The 26,300-nt window shown below is 39.8% G+C and overlaps 1 pseudogene across 1 annotated transcript in view; it reads left to right on the forward strand.

Annotated features, from left to right (window-relative positions):
• Positions 1 to 26,300, forward strand: part of LOC149148105 (tRNA-splicing endonuclease subunit Sen2-1-like) — a 188,828-nt pseudogene that overhangs the window by 67,610 nt on the left and 94,918 nt on the right. Inside the window, exon 2 of the transcript XR_016263089.1 lies at positions 12,056 to 12,180. The product of XR_016263089.1 is annotated as a tRNA-splicing endonuclease subunit Sen2-1-like (transcript). The remainder of the gene's footprint in view (positions 1 to 12,055; positions 12,181 to 26,300) is intronic.

Raw genomic sequence — 26,300 nt, forward strand, 5'->3', positions numbered from 1 at the left:
TTTCTATGGGCTGATGCTGCAAACACTGCCATATATGTACAAAATCGATGCCCTCATCAAGCATTGGGTTCCAAGACCCCTGAAGAAAAGTTCACCGGTAAGAAACCTGATGTTTTTTATTTTAGAATTTTTTGGAAGCCCTGTATATTTTCATGTGCTGAAAGAGAAAATAAATAAATTGGGTGCATCTGGAAAGAAGGGAATTTTCGTGGGCTATGGTGAAAATATTAAAGGCTATAGAATTTATGTAGCCGGTCAAAGGGAAGTCGTAAGTAGTCATGATGTCACCTTTGATGAAGATATGGCTCTCAGGTCTCAAGAAGCCGACACCAGGGAATCGAAAGAAAAGGATGATGAATCAATGCGTGATGTAGAAGAACCCATGGATCTGATTGATCCTCCTCCACATGAGTCTTCCTCTTCTAGGAAGAGGCCTTCATGGCTTAGGGGGCTACTTGATGATGCTGAAGGACATATTGCACCCTGAGGAACCTTTCGTGAAAGTAAGAAACCTAATAGGTATCAAGGATACTTGACCATCATGAGCATGATCATATAAAATGAGCCTTCATCATTCTCAGATGCTGTCAAGCATCAAGTATGGAAGCATGCTATGACCGAAGAATATGAGTCTATTATGAAGAATGATGTCTGGGAAGTAGTTCCCAGACCACATGACAAGACAGTTGTTACTTCCAAATGGCTTTACAAGATAAAGCATGCAGCAGATGGAAGTATGGAAAAGGATAAGGCTTGTTTTGTTGCTCGTGGTTTCTCCCAGAAGGAAGGTATAGACTATGATGAGATATTTGCACCTGTTGCCAGATATACGACCATCCGCTCGATCATAGCCCTTGCCGCTTCACAAGGATGGAACCTACATCAGATGGATGTCAAGACCGTGTTCTTGCACGGTTTGATCAAAGAAGAGGTCTATGTGGAGCAACCCGAAGGATTTGAGATTTATGATTGAAAATCTCATGTATGCAGGTTGAAGAAGGCTCTCTATGGGCTGAAGCAAGCACCCCGAGCATGGTATGAGAGGATCGATAGCTACTTGATGAAGCTGGGATTCACTAGGAGTGAAGCCGATCCTAACCTTTACTTTAAGGTTGAAGATGACAAGCATCTCATACTCGTGTTGCATGTGGATGACCTCTTTCTAACAAGTGTAGACCTTCTCATTCACAAATGTAAGAGGGAGTTGGCTTTTGAATTTGAAATGAAGGGCCAAGGACTTGAAGTGTGGCAGAAGCCAAGGGAAATTTTCCTATCTCAAGGAAAATATGTGGTAAAGATATTGGAAAGATTTGGTATGATGGACTGCAAGCCTGTGACTACCTCGAGGATCTTAACTTTTAGAAGTTATATGGTAGTGATGTCGAACTAGATTTGGGAAATGCCTTTGAGTTTCATAAACCCATTTGCATTGATGTTCTTAGTGAACCTCTGTCCGAACATATGTTTTGCAGTTAGCATTGTGAGCTCATATTTGGTTGAGCCTCACTAGATTGATGCCAAGAATCTTCTAAGATATCTTCGTGGCACAATTACTAATGGGTTAAGATACACTGCGGGAGATGTGAGACTACTTGGATGTACTGATGTTGATTGGGCAGGCAGTGTGGTGGACCATAAAAGCACTTCCGGGTGCTGTTTCACCTTGGGATCTGCTTCGATATCTTGGATGAGCAGGAATCAGAAGTCGGTGACTTTAAGCACCGCCGAAGCAGAATGTGAGGCAGTCTGGTTGCGAAAGCTCTTTAGTGAGCTGTTTGGATTTACATTGGATACCACTATGATTCTCTGTAACAACCAGAGGTGGGATTCGATTATTGAGGAATCTCGTATTCGTCAATTGCTCCAGCAGATAGACATCATCTGGGATATGGTAAGTTGATGAGCAAGGAGGCTCCATCGCATTAAGATGATGTATAGGTCGATACACCTTGTTAAAGCCCCGAGGAAAGATCTAATCTGTGATTTTCCCAAACGACTTGGAGTCGTCAAGAAACCCTTGTACGAGTGTCCTGCATGTTGCATACATTGAGCTCAGGGAGCTCTGAGGGCTTGCGGTTTTTACTGGAGCGACATACAACCACAGGGTGACTCACCCTCCCTGGTGGTGCGAACTGGAACAAGATGATTCGCTCTCTTGTGGGACAAGATGATTCGCTCTCTTGTGGAACAGGATGATTCGCTCTCCTGTGTAGTAGGATGATTAGTTCTCCTGTGAGGCTTGGATTGATGTGTTCTCCATGGCAATTGTAGCAGGATTGATGTGTTCTCCTGTGAGGCCTGGATTGATGTGTTCTCCATGGCGATTGTAGCAGGATTGATGTGTTCTCCTGTGAGGCCTGGATTGATGTGTTCTCCATGGCGATTGTAGCAAGATTGATGTGTTCTCCCGTGAGGCCTGGATTGATGTGTTCTCCATGGCGATTGTAGCAGGATTGATGTGTTCTCCTACGAGGATAGGATTGATTAGTTCTCCTGTTGAGGCATCCCATCCATGCAGTTTGGGACTCATGGGAAGTATCTCTCATCGGATCAATGAGTAGGGAAATGAAGTTAGGGACCATAGTAGTACCGATGGACACATCGTTGTATCTACCGTACTCCCTACGCTAGGATGACCTCCTTTGATTTGGGATCAATGGTACTGGTTTGGGACCAGTGGTAGGAGTTGTACCATACTATGACACTGACTTCGGGTCGGTTGAGACTGGTCTGGGACCAGTGGTACATACTCTGAGACTGACTTCGTGTCAGTGCAGTACTGGTCTGGGACCAGTGAGAGTGGTACATACTATGACGCTGACTTCGGGTCGGTTGAGACTAGTCTGGGACCAGTGGTACACTCTTTGAGACTGCGATACTGGACTGGGACCAGTGGTAGGAGCGGTACTTACTATGAAGCTGACTTCGGGTCGGTTGAGACTGGTCTGGGACCAATGGTACATACTCTGAGATTGACTTTGAGTTAGTATGATACATCCTTGATCATTTCTTCTTCTTCATAATTCAGACAAAAGTAGAGCAGAACAGAACAAAGTAGAGCAACGCATAACAGAGCAGAGCTGTACAGATCAGTACAGGGCAGAACAAGACAAAGCAGAATAGGTAGAATAGAGCAGAGCAGGGCAAGGGTCAGGCTGTATAGGGCAGTGCATTTGATGGATGAATAGTAACGACCGATAGACAGATTGCAGATGAAGTTCTCCCTAGTTGAGAAGGAGTGTTAAAATTGGCAACTAGGGCCAAACTTCATGTGGGTCATCTTATTCATGGCTGATAATATTTTTATTAGATTTCTCTCGTCGAGAGGTGTAGGATTGTTATAAAGATCATCCGATTCCGATAAGTATTCATGGAGATATGAATTTATTTTGATTATGGAATTATTATCAAGCCGACCTACAACTCATGTAGACTCAGAAGCCCAACAATCGCATCTATTCAAACACCAACGTTGTGTATAAATATAGGAGGAATTTTTCTCATTTGGACTCACTCATCTCATCACATCTCTCTCTCTCTACTGCGCAAAAAAGAGTCTCTTCTCTACTGCGTAGAAAAGGCTCTCTTTCTCACACATGTGAAGTCGGAAGCTGTTGAACCTGAAGCTGCAACTGCAGATCCAAATTTTGACTAGCGTTGACCATCAGATCTCCTCCTTAGAACTGCGCTGTAGGTCCATCTGGATCTCCTTTGAAAGCCGCAACTTTTGGTGGTGGAATCAAGTCAATCCGACAGACGGTTTGCAAGATATCGACTGCCCTAGTTTGAAGGAAGCTGCTGAAACTGAAGCTGCAACTGCAGAAGTAAAGTTTGACCTGCATGGACTAGAAGATCTCCTCATCTGAACTGCGCTGTAGGTTCATCTGAACCTTCTCTGAAAGCCGCAACTTTTGGTGGTGGAATCAAGTCAATCCGACGGACGGTTTGTAAGATATCGACTGCTCTAGTTTGAAGCCGGAAGCTGCCGAAACTGAAGCTGCAACTGCAGAAGTAAAGTTTGACTTGCGTGGACTAGAAGATCTCCTCATCTGAACTGCGCTGTAGGTTCGTTTGAACCTCCTTGGGAAGCCGCAACTTTTGGTGGTGGAATCAAGCCGATCTAACGGTCGGTTTGTGAGATATCGTCTGCCCTAGTTTGATGATGAAGTTGCTAATGCTGATGCTGCTGATCTAGGGTTTGCTATTGTTGATATAAATCAGATTTGTTGTACTATTTCTCTCTGTTGAATTATTGAAGATAAAAGAAGATTTGATCAAAGGGTTTCCCACACATTGTGGGGTTTGTCCCTGGCTAGCCGCCACATCTCATGTCTCTTGTCTTGGCTTATTTTCTGTCGATCATTTAATGTTCTATCTGCACTTTACTTTATGTACATGTGATTGCTAATCTGAAATAACAAGAAAAGAAGTAAACTGTTTTAAGCATAGAACATACCATATCTTAACAGGATGGGACCCACTTGTTCTTTTCCAAGAATGACTTTGCATGTTTGAACCTTGTTCTTTTGAGCTTTTTATGAGCATTATTACTTTTTGATGCCACAAAACACTTGAAAACATCATTTAGAACCTTTTTACAAAATTTCCTCTTCCATTCATGATGACCTAAGTGTGACATGACCTTTATTTGATTTTTGATGGTTTGACTCCATCATGACACCTAATGGACCATGAAACCATGAATTTGACCATTAAACCTTTGAAATGACCTTTGACCATGTGATGATAACTGACATGATTCTATCCACGACTCATGACTCATGACCATCCATGATGGCAGTACCAAAATGACTTTTTAAAACCCTAATCATGATGGAAGAAGGAAAACACCTAAACAAGCTAAACCAGTGACCAAATTTTTATTTGAAAACCTATTGAAACGATAAAAATTTGACTTGAGACCCTAACAAAAACCTTGTAAGAGCATACTTGACCACTGGTGACTGGCAGGACTGACAGACACTAACATTGGCTCTAGCTGGGGATGGCAACTCCTTTAGGAGGTGTCAAGAACACCATAGACCAGGTAGCCTTATCCATTGTGCATGGAGTCAATAATAAAAATTTAAACTCAAAACTGTAAACTGACTGACTGGACTATAAAAAACACACTAATTGAACTTACTTATGGTAGCAGACCATCGGATCTTAGGGCCTTCACTCCGGGCTTCAAATCCTGATGATAACCGCCCACCTGCTGAAGATATATATATACAAGCATGCGATATGATCCCTCTAGTGTAACCAATCCAGCAAATGGCTACATACTTGAATCCTGCTCACAGCAAGCAGAAGAAAAAAGAAAGTGGCAACTCAAAATTCCATATGGATCCAACACCTGTATTGATGAACCAAGAAAATTCTACCTTCACCGATGACTGCAATAAACTGACCAAAGGATCATGGAGAACATGCAACATATGCTTTTCTGGATGATTTAAAATAGGAAAACAAACCTCATTCCAAACTGTTGATTTATCAATGTGCTGAAATTGATCACCTTCATCAATGAATGCTGCAACATCGACCTTCATTACTGGCTGTAACGAATTTGCCGCATGATCCTGAAAATCATGAAAAAATGGCTCTTGCTGATTTGGAGGAATCAAGAAACATCCTTCTATTGCAACTAGTCACTCTTCATGATGAATTTCGGCAAGAGTGTGCTCTTGGTCTTCAAAAAATTTTGAACATATAGATGGACAAGTTTCATCTTGAAACAAAAATTCAAGAAATGAAATATTTGAAGAGAAATTTGATTTACACTCCTCATCAATGTCTTGGTCTCCTGAACACTGCTGAATACCTTCATATAATTCAAGGGAATGAATGTGATCTTCATCAATTGATTGCTGATTAATATTATCTTCAGTCAAAGAAGACATTGTTTGTTGGAAATTTTCCTGAATACAATTTTCTTTTGCAAGATGCTTTAGAACAAACTCTTCTCTTTCACTGCTCTTTTCTTGATCCTTGACAATCTGATCAGTTTCATTTTCAGCTGCAGAAATTGTTATCTGTTGGGAATCCACCTAAATATCATGGCAACAAACCTCTTCTATTTCCTCTTGAGGAAAAGATAGCTCAAACAAAGCTTCTTCAATTTCATGACACATTAAATCCTCATCATAGATGTCAATTCCCATATGCTGAAAAAGATCTTCAAACTTTCCACAAAAACTTTCTATCAGCACTATAGAAGGATAAGTTTGCTTATAATTTTTACAAAATGCTGCATAGAAATCCTGAAGAGAACATAGACTAGCAATTGGCAGTCCTTCATACCATGATTTTGCTTTGTCCTCTAAAGTTACCATAAACATTTTCATTAAGGAATCCTCATGAAATACAACTTCTAGTCTACATACATGCATGTGAAACTTAATTAAATGAAGAGTAGTGTCTTCTCCTTCTTGATCTTTAAATTTAGGCAAATATGTTAACCAATCAATAGAAGGCATCAGGTTTGGAAAACCAGAGATATGAGATCTATCCATAGGAGCATACTTGTGTTCCATTCTTGAAAATAGTTAAGTCACCAAGAAGTTCTTCAAACTACTAGTTTTTTGAACAGTGGAGTCGCCATGAAAATTCTAAACCTTTGGATTCTTCGACACTGGAGTTACATGATAATCATCTATTAGAGTTAATATAGACACGTTTTTCCTTTTAAATTGTCATCTATGGGTCTTATTCCCTTTTTTCTTGCAAGATAATTTGTTATTCACTTATTTAATTATATATATATATATTTTTTATATATACATATATGATGTTTCGGCCGACGTTTCCATTTTTGGGAGGTGACGTTTCTAAACGTACCCGTTTCGGAAACTTCAAAACGTTTCGGCATTTTGTGCAACTTAGTAATAATTACAAGCTGAAGGCTTTAAGTAGCCAGATCTATCATTATTTCGCACAAAAATTAAAAGATTTATTTAAATTTTAAAAGGAGGTGCTAACTCAAAACCATCATGCATCACAAAACAAAAATCTTATGATAAGCCCAGAGCTAATTTAGCTGGGCTTTTCAGAAAATACGGATCGGGAGTTGGCTGGTTCAACTAAAAACTTCCCCTAACGCCCGAGGATCTAAATCAAGATTTCCCTGCAAAACTCAATCCAGCCATCAAAAATAGAGCGTTCAAATAATAATAAAATTCAGACAAATAGAGGTACCTGCTATTACGTTCAAAATTTAGGTTATTATTCAAACCCCAGGGATTGAGCAAGATACCTGTACTCAAATCACTCTTCAAAAGCTATCATCAATGGCTTTAAAAAAATTACGCATGAAAATAACACATCTTGCAGTATTCCCATGAAGAGTAACACCAACAGAATTTAACCCCAAAGTCTTTCTTTATTATCCAAAAAAAGATTACACCAGAGCTTCTTGTTAAGCACACGACTCAGAGATCCTCGTCAAAGTTAATTTCCCAAAAAATTTGATTTTGACTTAACCCCAGGGATCAAAGGTTTAAAATTTATCAAAATAATTAATTTACCTTAGTCCTTGGACCTCTTAAAATTAATTTTTTTAGGACTGATGAATTTTTCCTTTGGAGAATTTAAATTTACCTAAGACCTATAATTAATTGAATTTATGGCTTAGGATTTTAATTAATTTTGGGCCAGAAAATTTAATTAATTAACCTATGAGGGGATAAATTATTTTTCCAACTCTCAAGACACTTTACATCATGATTTTCATATTTTTTTACATCATAAGGGGGAAACCCATTTGTAATAGACCCTCACAGATTACCCATTTCTGCGACACAAGTATAATCCAGCAGACCAAGTAATTTGTAATAAAATAATCTAACCAAATAGTTATGATTATTCCCAAATTACTTTTACATAGACTTGATCTAGAACACTAGGACTTTATCTAAGATCATAGCGACAAAATCCATTCTAGCTTTGGGGTAAGACTGGATGGAAAAACTCTGCTGATTATTCAAAAATGAATTGATGAGACGAAAAACCTCCTAGAATGGAGATTGTCACTAGAAAGGTAGGTTTACACAGGTTGTTACATACACGACACGGGTCTGTTGAGATTATTTACATTATACACATGCATAATGGGTTTACATAACATCTTGGAAGTCAAGTTGATGATGATAACTGGACGGCACAGACACATCGATCAAGCGCTATTCCTTTTGCAAAAGAAGGGGGTGTATTGCTATGAGTCGTTGACACATAGTGGTCAACACCCCCAAAGACACTTGGGAGCGCAATAGGTCATTTGTTTGGAGATCAAGGTGCCACCCATTTATCACTATATTTGGAGCCCTTCCACTCATTTTGGCACATATTGGACCCCACTTGGCCTTTCAATGGCCCTCCTAGCTACTTATCTATCATTTTGGCCCTCTTGAGAGGCTTATTTTTCATGTTATGGAGCTATCTTGGTGGGTTTGTCACCAAGTAATGTTATTTTGCACATTATTTTATTATTAGGGGCATTATTAGGCCTAATTAGGCAAATCAAACCCTTAGAGGATGATATATATTGATGAGAGGATCATTCTATCCCTCATCATCACTTGGATTTGTATCTTTCTCTTCTTGAGATTTCACACTAGCTATTGACGAATTGGAGGATCTATAATGCATTTTGATGTTTGGATTGTTGCTATTTTGTCTTGGAGCTTCTCTTTTGTGAACATGATGAATGGATATACTCTTTGTGCCATGTAAGTTTCTCTTCTATGCAATTTTTTCATTATATGTCTAATGTATGGAACACTGCATGATGATGCTGCTTTTGTGCTCTAAATTATGCAAAAATCTTGAATCACTTGGTAATCTTGATCTATTGCATGCGTTATTCATTGGGCAACAAGAGTGAATGTTCCTAGGGGTCATCTTTGAAGATTCAACCTCGATACTCCATCTTGCTTTGCAAACGAAGTATAAATTCCTTGGTGACCTAGTAGCTGCAATTAGGGCTATGCGAAGTTGCCATTAGGATTCCTTGATGAAGCAAAAGGGCTAAAATCAAATATTATTCTTGACTCCATTCTCCCAATAGGCTAGGCACTGATCCTTGTCTTGGTGATCACCTTAAAAATCATCTCTTTTTACCTTTTTCCCTTTTTCTAGGCCCTAACCCTAAAAGTCTCCTAGGGCATCAAGCAAAATCTAATAGAACCATCCACTCTGAGGGTGAGTTGGACTACAACTGCGCTGGGGTTTCCCCTAGGCGCTCATAAAGTTTGAAGTATTTTTCACGGCTGGATTTGGAATTATCCCAAGCCTTAGCTCCAACTTCGTTCTTGTCTCTAGGTTTCCTGGTTAGTGGCTTCCTTAGGGGTCATTGCACTAAAAATTCAAGACAAATTTGATTCCATTGACCCTCTTCTCCTCCTTTGCTTGGTCAAGACCTAATGTTTGAAGTTTCACCCGAAATCCTTGGCCTTGCTTAGGTCCACTTGGGCTTCTTTGTGGTTCGACACCCTTTATCACTCATTATTTCACAAAGACCACTTTCTCTTAAGGATCTTAGGTCTATGACATTCTCTTATTAAGCAATATTCCTCATCCCTCGGTCTAGGCTTCCTTTTAAGTCTTTCTTGGAGAGCCCTATGTTGAGAAATCCAATAGGGTGGGATGTTAATTGATTTATCTTATTATGACATTATCTTGTGATGTTTCATTATTAGTTTTCTTCTTTCAATTTATCTTATTCTTATCATCAAGACTAATGCCAATCAATAAACAAAAGAGGACACGAGATGTAGGGACGCAGCCAGGGCAAAACTCCTACGTAGGGGAAAACCCAATCAAGAATTCTTCCTTCAGTAGATTCAAAACAAAATTGAGATGACCAAGACTCTCATAACCTAGACCAAAGACTTCTTCCATCCATCAAGTCAACCTTGTTAGATTATACTTCAGTTCTGAGTCTTGTATTCAGTATTTCATTCTTCAATATTTTGCAAACACAGTCTTCTTGTGCTTCGATTCTGTGGTAGCTTTCTCATGCTTACATAAGCCTTGTTGTAAGCCTTGTGGCAGCCTTCTCATATCTGTGACATCCTTACTGTGCTTTCATCATACTTTATTTGTGTCATACTTCAGTCAGTTTTGTAGTGGCATCATTAATTTGGTCCTTTAATAATCTTATTAACAGAGATATACTTCAGTCCCTCGGTTCTGTGGTGGCAACATAGATATAACTCAGTTCTTCATTTCTGTGGTGGCAACATAGATATAATTCGGTCCTTCAGTCCTGTGGTGGCAGCAATATAACTCGGTCCTTTATAACAGAGATACATTGTGGTGGCAGCCCAGACTTCGGTCTTGTAACAGTCTATTCATGCTTCAGCCTCTTCATGCTTTAGTCTGTAGTAGTATAGTCTTTGATCCTATGGTGATAGCCCAGAAAAGGTTTTACACTTCGGTTCTGTGACAGCTTGCCTTCCTCTGTGATCACTGAACTCCCTCTCTCAGATGCGAAACTTATTCTCTGAAAATTTTGCGAACTTATGTCTCTGTTCTGTTGAGCGAAGTTTACCCTCCTATTTATAGTTGTCTCCCACTGTAAAATAAGCCGACTTGGGTTTAATTGAGAAGCCGACTTGTTGAATATTGATTTGTAGGAGGACTGCAAGGTGACTTGATGGAGGAGTCCATTTGACAAAATAATTTTGGCTTTTGACTTAAATAGAAAAGCTTAAAAGCTACAATGGAGGCTTGAACTATGAAAATTGACCTAAGCATGAAACCCACGTTTTAACAAGTCAATTTAATTAATAATAAAATTTCCTTTGCTTTCTTTTGATAAATATATTTCATTTGACTCAAGTACAAATATGAAGACCGAACCTAGTTACATTCTTCAACATCCTACACCTTGCTTCTTAAGCAAGTAAGCTCTATCATCTGTGTCTCTCTTATGAATGGGCTCTTGAAATCACTATCCTTCCATCATTGATATATAATTGTTAGTGATTTCCCATATACCGGGACTCCTCCCATCAATGAAAGTCCGTAAAGAGCAGGGGACATTGACTGAGATGACAGTGGGTCTTTTTTCCATTGTTGTCACTTGGTCCAGTAGTTGCCCCTTTGGAGCCCCTCCTAGGACCCCTGCTAGATTGAGCGGCTACAGAACCCCTGCTATATTGTGTGGTAATAGTGTCAAAGTACCTTACAATTTGTCCCAGTTGAATAAATTTCCCTTCTCTAACAAGCCAATCAGAAAACTCCTCATAATGTGTGGCTCTTTCTTATCCTTGCTAGCCGTTTCTATTGCTGCTGTAATGAAGATGTCCAGACACTGTATCATTCACTTCAAATTTTTTAATATACTTTTGTTAACATTTTGTGTATTTTTATCAAAGTTAAATTTTATTACTCAATTGAAAGTAGATAAGTAGCAGTATATAGAGAAAGCATTCCCAGAAATCTGCAAACAGTTATATATCCACTCCATCCCCAACAAATAATTTAGAGATTATGGTCCTCTTTACAAATTTATACAAGCTACCTTGTAAGGTAACTGGGTTTCAAAGCAGCCCACAGAGGAGAACTTAGAAGTATCTTCACCTGGGCATAATTGGTAATTTGAATGCGATGGTAAGGTGCATATGCCATAATCAATGAATTAAATCACCGGGATAACATCCTCCTTCAACTTCTGAGTCAGAAATAAAAAACTGAATCTAAAGAATATACAACTGGAAAATGTCTACGGAAAGCAGTCAATCCATATTTATCAGTTATGTAAGTTTATGTACTTAAGTTTTAGTTTCTATTTTATTCTTGAAGCTTGTAGTTGATAGTTTAGAATATGTTCCTTTTTAAAATGTATAATAGTTAGAATGGATATGCTATAGAGGGCTAATGATAGTCAACATTCAAACGGGAGGCAGGTGTTGCTGATTATGAAGAGCTAAACTGAAACATAATTAATAGCGATAAATGACATGCTTTCAGAATCATTAGATAGTGCACAGTTTTGCAGCTTGACAAAAATATGTTTGAAAAGATGATAATTGTTGCAGCTTTTCAACAGGAATGAAATATAAACTAGGGAAGCAACAAAGTACTGATTTACAATGGTTTGAATTGGGTACGGAAGAAGCTTTTTATCTCAGTTACTCTCTTAACTGTCTAAGGATTTGCCATTCGACCCGTGAGGTATGCTTGTCAATGTATGTTGAAATTTTATTTCATTTTTATGCTTTTTATCTGCACAATGAAAAGCACACAATATGGGCCTTCTTTTGAGACACTTTCATTCTTTTCACAATGGCTACCATCACCTAGGTCAACAGAATCATAAACATACAATCCCATAATTATCAGCCATCTCCACATTGTTTAAAAAGGGCAGCTTCATATATGTATACAAATGGATGTGGATGTGCAAGATCGGCTAGGGGTAATAAAGTGGTTCCCATTTGTTGAAGACAGTGTAACTAGGTTCGGTCTTCATAGATGTAATTTTGATCTTTGTACTTGTAAAAGAAAAGGAATTATTATTTTTGTCATTGTCAAGAATGGGTTTCTTGCCCATTTGATAGGTCAAGCACATGTTTAAGTGCTTCTAGGAAAGTCAAAGAGTCAATGTAATTTTTAAAGACCATGTGGGCATGTTACATTATGTAAATCTATCAAAGAAATATGTCAAAGGTGATCCTCCAAAGCAAAGACAAGTCTCCTCTTCATGTCAGCTCAAAGAATGAATTTTTGGTGCACTTAAAGTCAAGTCGGCCTCACTAGCTCAAGTCAGCCCAAATAGGAGGGACAGACTCCTATATATAGGGCAGTTCGACCTCACAAATGAACCACCAAGTGATCTCTGAAATCAGCGAGAAAGAGAGTCAAGAAAGAGGTGCGAAAAAGAGCAAGAAGGTGCTTCTAGGCCAGCGAAGAAGGAGAGAAAGGAATCCGAGTTTTGGAGGACTGTTTTGGGGCCAAATTCTGTCACACGTGTGAAGAAAGAAGGTTATTTCTGCGGTCACATCAGATCCACAAGTGCAACAACATAATAGAGTTCGATTGGGCTAAGAAGAGGCTCCTAATAGGCCTCCATCTCAAGCGAAGTAGGTCCCACCTAAAGCGAAGAAAGAGAGCAAGTAAAAGAGTCTATTTCAAGCCCTAGATCAGCCACACGTGTGAAGAAATCAGAGCTGCAGTAGGGTTAAGAGGATCAACCTCTAACTTGAAGATATATCTCAAGAAAAGCCTCATTCTCTAGTCTAAGTATCAAGGAGATAGAAGACTGCCAAGCAAGGTTGAGAAGGAAAGGAAGACACCAAAATAGAGGTCTCTAAGGAGACCTAGGGTTTCTGCAGAAAGTGCCATCAGTTGCCAAAAGAAGAGCGAAGGAAGAGGCCAGGGTGCAGTGCAAAAGGAGGCATCAGTTAAAGGACAAAAGAAAGAGAGACTGTGTCTTGTGCTTGGAGGATCTACTTGTCAAGGGTCTAGTGTTTGGCATTTGTCAATTGAAGCTTCGATAAGTGAAATTTGCAGAAGGGTTTTCCTCTTTAGGAAGGGAGGTTTTACCCTGGTTGAGAGCCAACATCTTGTGTTCTTGTGTCTTTTGTTTTGGTAACTGTTTGATGAAGTAAGAGAACACACTCTAATAATAATAAGAGAAGATTGTGCTAATAAAAAAAAGTAAAAAATACCTCACAAATAGTTATCATTGTCAGAAGAATCTCATCATAACCTAGATGCCCTAGATTCTTCAACATGGTATTAGAGCTAAGGTGACACATCAAGGAAGGGAATCTCAAGAACACAAAGGTTGAAGCATCAGATCTACAAGCTAGGGTTCCAGATCCATCAAAATAAGAAGGACTACCATCTCCTCTCCTAGATCCATCAAGAAGGACTACCATTCTGGGAACAAAGAAAGAAGAAAGCCTTCCATCTAAAGGCATCTACAAGAAGGATCATCCAAGAAGAGTCTCCATCAAAGATTCTTCATCTTCAAAGGAAGGCACCCAAGATCAAGGCCTATCAATGAAGATCTCCAGAACTACATATTGAGAAGTCTTCATCACCAAGCTGATCTCTCATAAGGCACCTTGAAGGAAGCATCTTGAAGAACTCCAAGATCTAAGAAGTCAAATCATCAAATTTTCAAGGAAGTTGCAAGATCTCTTCTCAAAAACTCTCTCAAGTAAGTATTTTTATGTCGTGTTCTGAACATATCAAAATGTCTTTTTGCAAGGAAAGCAACAAATTGGTTGGGATTGTTAATTTCCTTGCATGGAAAAAGAGGACTGATCTGCTTCTAAAAGAAAATGAAGTTATGGACTACATCAAATGGAATGTCACTGTTCCTGCAAAGGAACAAACTCAAGCCCTAGCAAGGTATAATAAGGATGAAACAAGGGCTCAAAGGATTTTGATAGAATCCATCAAGGACCCTCTCATTCCTTATGTTTCCAAATTTGAAACATCTAAAGAAACTTATGATAAGTTGGTGGAGCTATTCTCAGTTAGCACAATTGGAGAAGTGATATCGTTGCGTAATGAATTATATAAAATGAAGATATCCAAGGAAGAATGAATATCTACCTACTTCATGAAGGTCTTTGAGATGAGAGACCAACTACAAGAACTAGGAGAAGTTATGTCAGACAAAGAGATGACTACTGTAGTGCTCAATGCATTACCTGAGGAATGGGGCAACTTCACATCAAGTATATATGCCAAGAAGGAAGCTACCTCGTTGAATGAACTTTGGTCTCTATGCAAAATTGAGGAGACTAGACTCAAAGCCAAAGATGATGTGGGATCAAAGGTGCAGACATTTGTTGCTATGGCCAAGAGAAAAGGGAAATTTGGCAAGTTTGAGCCACAGAGAAAGGGTAAAAGAGATATGTCCAAAGTCAAATGCTTTGGCTACCAAGCATATGGACACTATAAGAGGGATTGTCCTAAGTTCAAGAAGGACAAAAATAAGAGGAAACGAGAAGAAGCCCACATTACCCAAGAAGTGAAAGAAGAAGAGAAGAAGCAGAAGAAGGAAGCCCCTCCAGATCTCTACTATGACTGAGATCAACTTCTTCACATAAGTTCTCTTTAAAATTATGGATATCATAGGAATATGTAGCAGCAGGATAGATTGCATGATTTATGAGAATGGCATCTTCAGAAATATAGGAGCATTGTGTAGAGACAACTCAGATATAGATATTCATATAGATGTAGCGATTGAATGACCTCATAATTGTATAAAGGAATGATCATGATCAGGAAGAATCACCTTAGAAGGCCACTATCATCAACACGAAGGAGCATTTGCAGGATGAGGACTGTAAGAATCCTCTGGTGGGATCTTCAATAGAAGGTTCATGATTTTCAGAAAAGGCAAATGCCTCGATGAGGATTACCTATGGGGATTCAAGAATGGATGTAGTCAAAGAAAGATGTAAGATAGCAAAGGAGATTGAGGTAATCTCAATCAAGGAAGCTGTCAAAGGAAGTTGAGGCGATCAAGGAAAGAATTAAGATGACGTATGTATGCATCTATGTCTTTCAGTTAAGTCATGTCATCATTTGTATTAATGAGCATGGGGAATTGCTCTGGAAGCATGGTCAAGAATAGGGTAGATCTCTTTCATTAAGAATATGCACGAAGGCATGGTTCACACACTGATAAAGGTCAACATGAGAAATGTCCTCATATGGAGTATGAGGTGGTTGACTAAGAAACCTATAAAGAATCATATGAGAAAAGAGATCAGGGATAAAAGGACACCATGGAAACTAGGAATCAACATCTGAAAGATTTGTTGAAGCATCTCCTGGAAGAAGGCATGAGAATTCTGACAAAGGAAGGAAAAGATCAAAGGACTCTTGACACCTGGAAAGGCCTTGGAGATATGAACATGCAGGATGCTGATGATTCAAGCCAACAAGATGTCATGATGAAAGGGCCATCTTGTAAGGTATTGTTTAGTTTAATGTTATGTTTTGATTTCTTGAATAATATCTGGATGAGTTCATGCAGGGTTACTAGAACAAGAGTTGTAAGTGTAAGTACAACTAGCATTCATGTGGAGGATGGAAATTCCGGAAAGAAGCATGATGAGAAAGAATTAGCCATATGAAGAAGGTTTTAGGTATGTACCAAGAAGGCCACTTTCCATGAAGAAAGGAATGACATGACAGATCAAGAAGGAAAGTGATCGATGATTGATGCCCTACAAGGAAGAAGCTCGACTGAATTTCATGACATCAAGGAAGGAAAGTGATCAAGCAGTTAAAGGACCCACAAAAAGAAGTTGCTAATGAAAAGAAGAGTCCCTAGTTGAAAGGGAACTTTGACAAGTCCCTAATTAAGAGGGAGCTTGGGCAAGTCCCTGGTCAGAGGGAACTTGGGTACATTCCTTTATAGGAATGGGCATATCTTCCCTAGTTGAGAGGGAGAGATAGACACAACATTCTTGTCTTCACTTGGGAAGAAAGAATGGAGGATTGGGTAATCATCTGGCATCCAATGCTCTTTGAGGATGTGTAGGGCATCCAAGATAAGAGTAGGCAAGAGGACCGATATTCTTTGAGGGTTGGGAAACCAAGACAAGAATAGTCCTAGAAGGTCATACTCGGTGAACACCCAGGTAGATATGTACCTTGAGAGACAATGATGAAGGTGTCTATAGTCATTGGTCTCGCCAACATTGTGCTCTGTTCTAATAAGAGATAGAGTTGTCAGTTAAGGGCTTGTTGTGGAAATAATGTTGGTTACTATGATGCTATAACAGATGGATTGCCAATTCGATTTCTCTTATGTGAATTCTTCAAATTGAAAATGTCCAAAAACCTTGTAATGATTTATGAATACCTCCCTAGTTAAGAGGGAGTGTTGAAGAAAGTGTAACTAGGTTCGGTCTTCATAGATGTAATTTTGATCTTTGTACTTGTAAAATAAAAGGAATTATTATTTTTGTCATTATCAAGAATGGGTTTCTTGCCCATTTGATAGGTCAAGCACATGATTAAGTGCTTCTATGAAAGTCAAAGAGTCAATGTAATTGTTAAAGACCCATGTGGGCATATTACACTATGTAAATCTATCAAAGAAATATGTCAAAGGTGATCCTCCAAAGTAAAGACAAGTCTCCTCTTCATGTTGGCTCAAAAAATGAATTTTTGGTGCACTTTAAAGTCAAGTCGGCCTCACTAGCTCAAGTCGGCCCAAATAGGAGGGACAGACTCCTATATATAGGGCAGTTCGACCTCACAAGTGAACCACCAAGTGATCTTTGAAATCAGTGAGAAAGAGAGTCAAGAAAGAGGCGCGAAAAAGAGCAAGAAGGTGCTTCTAGGTCAGCGAAGAAGGAGAAAGGAATCTGAGTTTTGGAGGACTATTTTGGGGCCAACTTTTGTCACACGTGTGAAGAAAGAAGGTTATTTCTGCGGTCACATTAGATCCACAAGTGCAACAACATAATAGAGTTCAATTGGGCTAAGAAGAGGCTCCTAATAGGCCTTCATCTCAAGTGAAGTAGGTCCCACCTAAAGTGAAGAAAGAGAGCAAGTAAAAGAGTCTATTTCAAGCCCTAGATCAGCCACACGTGCGAAGAAATCAGAGCTGCAATAGGGTTAAGAGGATCAGCGTCTAACGTGAAGATATATCTTAAGAAAAGCCTCATTCTCTAGTCTAAGTATCAAGGAGATAGAAGGCTGCCAAGCAAGGTTGAGAAGGAAAGTAAGACACCAAAATAGAGGTCTCTAAGGAGACCTACGGTTTTTGCAGAAAGTTCCATCAGTTGCTGGAAGAAGAGCGAAGGAAGAGGCTAGGGTGTAGTGCAGAAGGAGGCATCAGTTAAAGGACAAAATAAAGAGAGACTATGTCTTGTGCTTGAAGGATCTACTTGTCAAGGGTCTAGTGTTTGGCATTTTTCAATTGAAGCTTCAATAAGAGAAATTTGCAGAAGGGTTTTCCTCTCTAGGAAAGAGAGGTTTTGCCCTGGTTGAGAGCCAACATCTTGTGTTCTTGTCTCTTTTGTTTTGGTAACTATTTGATGAAGTAAGAAAACACACTCTAATAATAATAAGAGAAGATTGTGCTAATAAGAAAAAGTAAAAATTACCTCTCAAATAGTTATCATTGTCAGAAGAATCTCATCATAACCTAGATGCCCTAGATTCTTCAACACCATTCAAGCTTGATGCACCATTTTGTCGTAAATTCGGCTCAACAATGATTATATATGTTATGAATACATGCAGTGGTTTTAAGATGGTAGCTTCATAACAGAGATAGATTAAATTTGATGAGGTAAAGGGTCAAGTCGAACCATGTGATAAAGGGATGATTGAGTAAATAGTTTGAATTCTATATGACACCTCTTTCACATGGTTTACACCTCCCCTTAAGGAAAAGGATAATCCCACAACTTCATATATATCTTGAATGTGGGTTGAGCTATGAAGGTGGTTCACATAATAAAGTACATTCCTTTCATAATTCGTGGACTGTGGTTGAGGGTGGTTCCATGTGAGGAAGGTTGATCAAGGATCCTCTTCAAATACATTGTGTAACACGGACACCCCCTCTAACGGTCCCAGTCCCCCTTTAAGCATATATATATATATATATTTTGTTATAACTTGAGAAGGCCCCCAACATATATAATATTATAATATATATATCTAAATCATGGACTTTGCTTGCAAAGGAGGGTCGTTGTATGGGAAGTTTGACTCACTACGCCTCACTATAGTAAAGTCGGCTCCCAATCCTTATGTATTTTGTTTGACGACCTCTTCATATACTCAAAGCTTTCGATTAATATGAAAGTGACCCCCCACTCTTTACTCGTACTATAATCCCTTCTCAACATATGTGCCTTTTAAAGCATATGGAAAATGAATTATGGGTTTGAATGAATAAAAAGGGATCGCAACATTTAGGATAAAGTAACCTTTTAATTTTCTTGAACATATGTTAGTTTATTAAGGTATAAATTGTGCAGTTTATAAAAGGGAGTCCACGTAAGTTTTTGTATCATGGTGATAAAGGTGGTATCTCCTATTAAACTAAACATAAGGCAGAGTTGGGAAGAGAGGAGACTAAGGGTGATCGAAACCACATGTGCAACCCTTGTGCAATATGGTGGGTAATAGTGACCATTCGAGTTGCCTTTATATGGTACAAGTGAGATGCCTTGGGTACATGATCGAAATGTGCATACCCAAAGTGACTTATCCCCATATCTTCTAAATGATGGTATTGCAGATAGTTGGATGACTTGGATGTGAAGCAAGAATGATTTGTTTCTTGAAATTCTATACCATGTGCGGTAGAATACAATTTTCTGATTTGATAATTATTTCCTAATGAATTTTCAAGCTGTGTTTTTTCATGCAATTGTTATCATTGAATACACCTAGAAAATCTCAACTGTAAATGCAATGGAAATAATAGAGATTGTAGAAATATAGGCATGCACAATAGACACTATATTTTTACCCTAGGAAACCCAATCCAAGAGAAAACCCAACAACTTTTCTCGAGGGGAAATTGTCTTTTCAACAAGGTTTACAAATAAGATTTTTTCTAGAAATCTGAGTCAACATCACAAGTCAAATCACTAGTCAAACTTGCTCAAATTGTTGTTGGTCAATGTTGGTCAAACTGTGGTCAACACTGGTCAAATTACAGTCGATGTTAGTCAAACTATGGTCGAACCATCACATTTTTGGTTATACTAATGCTGGTCAAACTATGGTCAAACCCTCACATGTGCAACTATATGGACGTTAGTCAAACTCAGTGAAACCCTCACACATGCAATTGTATGAATGCTGGTCAAACTCGGTCAAACGCTCATGTGCGATCTCTAAGAGCAGAAGTGAAATAATGAAGAAGAATGAAATGATGAAACTCCAAAATAGATTTCTCCATAGCTGAAAATTCTCCTGCACTAGAAAATATATGAATGAGCTTGCTATGTTGATGCAATGTCTCCTCACTTGCATGTCTATTTATATAGAGCTCTAATGTTTAGTATAAACCCATTAAGAAGCCCCTCGTCTCAAGAAACCCCTTTTCTTATTGAGCCTATATTACAACTCAACATTAGACTAGAATCATTTATTCCATTGGTGGGTGAAAACCCCCATTAAATAAACAAATCAAACTTGCTCTGTAAAAAATAGATCAATCCATCTCGGAGCAGGCAATGTGAATGCCATGGGCCAATCTCTGAGCCAGGCACCAAAGCTAATGGGAGAAACACTGCCCCAAGCCATTCACACCTAGCCAAATTAGCATGGCCCCATGGGTGAATGTATCATATTCTCCTAGTCAAATCAACATGACCTCGTGGGACAATGTTTGCCTGGTGCTACAAACTACATAAACATCAACACTCCCTCTTAGCGAGGGAGACATTTTGCATCATGTTATACAAACTACCCCCTAGACAGAGGCTTGGTGAGAATGTCCATAGTCTGCTTGTCTGTGGATATGTACTCGAGTTGCAATGCTCCCTTTTGCACCATGTCTCGAATGAGGCAATATTTGATTCCAATGTGCTTTGACTTGTCATGAAATATTGGATTCTCTGAAGGCTTGACACAACTTTGATTATCACAATGTATCAAGGTCATCTCTAGCGCTTGATCAAAGTCCTGCAAGAAGCTTTCGAAGCCACACTGCTTTGCAACTCGCAACACTGGTTGTGATATACTTCGCTTATGCTGTATTGAGTGTGACAAAAGTCTGCTTCTTGCTAAACCAAGATATCATAACTGATCCCAAGCTAAAGCAACATATCGAGGTGCTCTTTTTGTCCACTGCACTCCCCACCCAGTCATAAATTATAATCAGTATATACCAACAGTCTCACTTCACCACTTGAGACATATCTCAGGCCATATCCAACTGTACCACGTAGGTACCTCAACACATGCTTCATTGCAACCTAATGGACATGCTTCAACTCAACCATAAACTGGAAAAATAGAGCGAGATTTGAGACTAGAGAGTTCTCCCAGTAAGAAGGAGAGGATTATGAAAAGACATTTGCTCCAATTGACAACTACATTTCAATTAGAATTATTGTTGCTTCGGCTATGAGGTTATTTTAGATGCATGTAGAGGTCGTTTTTGAGAAATAAGTGTACATGGGACCACCTCAAGGCTTTGAGGGTCATGAAGGAGTCTCATGCTTGCAAATAAAATATTGTACCTAAGACTTGGATTCATGGATTGAGGTTGATCCTATATGATTTGTTCCTGATGGAAGCAAGATGATGTTGAAAATTATAACTAAGTTCGGTCTTCATAATTGTATTTGAGTCATAATGAAATGTATTTATCGAAAGAAAATAAAAGGAATTATTATTATTATTATTATGACTTATTAAAGCATGGGTTTAATGCTTGGGTTTAATGTATTTTTTTTAATTTTAGGTATGTTCTATGCTAGGGCAATTTATTTCAATTTCTTTTCCACATTAGCAATCACATCAGCATAAAGTAAACTGCAAATAGAACATAAATATAAATCGCAAAAGACAAGCCAAGACAAGAGGACACAAGATGTGGCGCTACCCAGGGACAAACTCCAATGTGGGGAAACCCTTGATCAATTCTTCTTTTATGTTCTTCAAAGTTCAGCAGAGAAAGTGAGAGAGATAGTACATTTACAATAGAAGTCAATCACTTTGACTTTTGATATCGACATGAGATCAGTTGAAGACATATTGCTTCAACTGAATCTCTAAGGCGACTCATTCACCTATCATAGTGCTGCATCTCGTCTATTTGTTGCACATTACCGTGTGACACCTTGCTATACTGTCACATGTGTTGAACCTTGATGACTGAGCTACTCTCATCTTCATGCTGCTCATCATGCTGCATCTTCCATGGTCTTATTCATCATGAAGTTGCCCATGCTCATGATCTCATTCATCATTATGCTGCTCATGCTCATATCATCATGCATCATTATGCTGCCCATGTTCATATCATCATGATGCTTATTATGCTGCCCATGATCTCATACATCATGTTTCCTTCCTTCGGAGACAGATGCTCCGGCTGTTTCGGTAGTTCCGGCTTTTCCAGCAGTTTCGATAGTTTCGGCTTTTTCGGCTTTTCTGGCTTTTTCGGTATTTCCGGCTTTTCTTATGTTTCCGGCTTTTTCGGCAGTTCCGGGTTTTTCGGCAGTTCCGGCTTTTCCGGCAGTTCCGGCTATTTCGGCTTTTTCGGCAGTTCCGGATTTTCCAACTTTTCTAGCTTTTCCTTAGGATCTCTCTTCCTACTAAAACCCAAAGACAAGTAGAGAGAGGAAGAGATCCAAGTGTGTGTAGAAATGACTTGAAGTCCTCTTCTATTTATACTAAAACGTAGAGGTTGAATAGACATGAATGTTGGGCTTCTGAGCCTACATAAGTTGCTGGTCGATTTAACAATTTGTCCATAACATAAATAAATTCATAACTTCATAAATACTTATTAGAATCAAATGATCTTTAGATCAATCCTACACCTCTCAATGAGAGGGATCCAATAAAAATATCAGCCGCCATAAATAATATGACCCACATGGAGTTTGGCCCTAGTTGCCAATTTTAACACTCCCTCTCAACTAGGGAGAACTCCATCCGCTAATCCATATGTCCAACTGTACTATCTCTGCTATCAGTGCCTTGCACTGCTCTGCTAGCTCTGCTCAGCTCTACTGGCTCTGCTCTGCTCTACTATGCTGGCTCTGTTGGCTCTGCTCTGCTCTGCTCAAGTCTGCTGGCTCTGCTCTACTGGCTTTGCTCTGCTGGCTCTACTGGCTCAGCCCAGCGCAGCTCAGCTGGCTCTACTCTGCTCAACTTAGCTTTGCTGAACCATGAAGAAGAGGAATTGATCAAGCATGTGTCATACCATTCTCCACTGACCCAAAGTCAGTCTCAGAGTGTGTACTGCTGGTCCCAGACCAGTCCTCAACCAACCCGAAGTCAGTGTCATAGTAGGTACAACTCCTACCACTGGTCCCAGACCAGTACTCTACTGACTCGAAGTCAGTCTCAGAGTATGTACCACTAGTCCCAGACCAGTCCTCAACCGACCTGAAGTCAGTGTCATAGTGGGTACAACTCCTACCACTGGTCCCAGACCAATATCATTGATCCTAGATCAATGCAGTTCATCCTAGCATAGGGAGTACGGTAGATACAACAATGCGTCCATCGATACTACTATGGTCCCTATCCTCATTTCCCTGCTCATTGATCAGATGAGAGGTACTTCCCATGAGTCCCAGATTGCATGGGTAGGATGCCTTGATAGGAGAACTTAATCAATCCTGTCCTCACAGGAGAACTAATCATCCTGCTACACAATCGCCATGGAGAACACATCATCCAGGCCTCACAGGAGAACTAATCATCCTGCTACACAATCGTCATGGAGAACACATCATCCAGACCTCACAGGAGAATTAATCATCCTGCTACACAATCGTCATGGAGAACACATCATCCAGACCTCACAGGAGAATTAATCATCCTGCTACACAGGAGAGCGAATCATCCTGTCCCACAAGAGAGCGAATCATCTTGTCCCACAAGAGAGCGAATCATCTTGTTCACAGGAGAGCGAATCATCCTGTCCACAGGAGAGCGAATCATCTTGTCCCACAAGAGAGCGAATCATCTTGTCCACAAGAGAGTGAATCATCCTGTCCACAGGAGAGCGAATCATCCTGTCCCAGTGCGCACCACCAGGGGAGGGTGAGTCACCCTGTGGTCGTATGTTGCTCCAGTAAGAACCACAAGCCCCCAGAGCTCCTAGAGCTCAATGTATACAACATGCAGGACCCTTGTACAAGGGTCTCTTGACGACTCCAAGTCGTTCGGGAAAATCACAAATTTGATCTTCCCCCGGGGCTTAGACAAAGTGTAGCGACTTGTACATCATCTCATAGCGATGGAGCTTCCTTGCTCATAGACTTACCATATCCCAGATAAGGTAGTATCTGATGTCTATCTGCTGGAGCAATCGTCGAATACGGGATTCCTCAATAATCGAATACCACATCTGGTTGTTATAGAGAATCGCAGTGGTATTTGTCATGTGTACAAACAACTCATTGAAGAGTTTCCCCAACCAGGAAGCTTCATACGAGATCATACTCGTAGTTATGTATCTAGTCTCGACTGTGCTTATAACAACCGACTTCTACTTCCTACTCATCCATGATATCGAAGAAAAATCCAAAGAGAACTAGCACTGGGAAGTGCTCTAGTGATCCTTCACACTTCCTGCCCAATCAGCGTTCGAATAATCATGCAGTTTCATATTTCCGGCAATGTATGTCAATCCATGAGAGATTGTGCCCCGAAGACATCTCAGAAGATTCTTGGCACCAATCTAGTGAGGTTCAACCAAATATGATCTCACCATGCTAATTGCAAAACATATGTCTGAACAGAAGTTCACCAAGAACATTAACGAGAATGAGTTTATGAGATTCAGAGGCATTTCCCAAATCTGGTCCGACATCACTACCATATAACTTCTGAAAGTTAAGATCCTCGAGGTAGTCACAGGCTTGCAGTTCACCATTCCACATCTGGAATCCAACTCCCTCTTACTTCTGCAAATGAGAGGGTCTGCACCTGTTAAAAGTAAGTCGTCCTCATAAGGTGCTGGTATGAGAGGTCTATCATCCACAACCTTCAGATGGTTTGGATCCGTTTCACTCGTAGTGAATCTTAGCTTTATCAGACAGCTATCGATCCTCTCATACTATGCCCGGGGTGTTTTGCTTCAAGCCATAGAGGGCTTTCTTCCACCTGTATACATGAGATTCCTGTTCATGAATCTCAAACTCCACGAGTTGTTCCAAACTAGTGGACCTGCTACATGAGGGGAGTGGTCCCCTTGTAAGATTTTCCTTTGGTACATCTTAGACATGTACTTTCATGTTCCTTTTGAATTGAGGCATCCCTGTCACCATTTGACTCACAGACCTTTGGTGCTATGTGACAATGGACATGGTCCCCAGTGGACTTCCTGCAATTTGATACAACGCTGAACTCAAAAACATCTTTGAAAATTCTATTTCCAAACACATACCTTTCCGTTGATGAGTGCCACCCTGAAACCTTTGACTTCCATTTTCGAGATGGACACCAGGTTCTTCTTGCGATCATGTATATAAAAGTGATTCGGGGTTCCTTGCTTTCTTTGAAGAGTCAACCATTTCCTTGATGACCTGCATTCCTTCGGACACACCTTCGCATAATGGCCGAACTTATTGCAACCAAGGCATCTGCCTTTCCTTCCACCCTTAGATCCGAACTTCCCAATGAAGTGATCTTTAGATGGGCCATCAGAAACTTCCGCTACGCCATTCTGATAATATGTTTTGCTTCGACTTCACCCTTTGTGAACTTAGAAGAGAGATGTGGAACTCACTGATCCTTTTGTCTTGTCCCTATTGTCTTTGGTGCTTGCTCTTCAACTCTTTCTTGGGCATTGTCTTCACCTCAGCTCTGATTCGATGTTAATTTTAGGTATGTTCTATGCTAGAGCAGTTTATTTCAATTTCTTTTCCACATTAGCAATCACATCAGCATAAAGTAAACTGCAGATAGAACATAAATATAAATCGCAGAAGACAAGCCAAGACAAAGAGGACACAAGATGTGGCGCTAGCCAGGGACAAACCCCAATGTGGGGAAACCCTTGATCAATTCTTCTTTTATGTTCTTCAAAGTTCAGCAGAGAAAGTGAGAGAGATAGTACATTTACAATAAAAGTCAATCACTTTGACTTTTGATATCGGCATGAGATCAGTTGAAGACATATTGCTTCAACTGAATCTCTAAGGTGACTCATTCACCTATCATAGTGCTGCATCTCGTCTATTTGCTGCACATTACCGTGTGACACCTTGCTGTACTGTCACATGTGTTGAACCTTGATGACTGAGCTGTTCTCATCTTCATGCTGCATCTTCCATGGTCTTATTCATCATGAAGCTGCCCATGCTCATGATCTCATTCAATCATTATGTCGCCCATGCTCATGTCATCATGCATCATTATGCTACCCATGCTCATATCATCATGCTGCTTATTATGCTGCCCATGATCTCATACATTATGCTGCCTTCCTTCGGAGACAGATGCTCCGGCTATTTCGGCAGTGCTTGGTAGTTCTGGATTTTGCGGCAGTTCCGACTTTACCGATATTTCCGGCTTTTCCGGCGTTTCCGGCTTTTCCGGCAGTTCTGGCTATTCCGGCAGTTCCGGCTTTTCCGACTTTTCCTTAGGATCTC

This window comes from Pinus tabuliformis, chromosome 9, assembly GCF_031772625.1.
Source record: "Pinus tabuliformis cultivar Carrire ecotype Pingquan chromosome 9, CPIR1, whole genome shotgun sequence".
Classification (NCBI taxonomy): Eukaryota; Viridiplantae; Streptophyta; class Pinopsida; order Pinales; family Pinaceae; genus Pinus; species Pinus tabuliformis.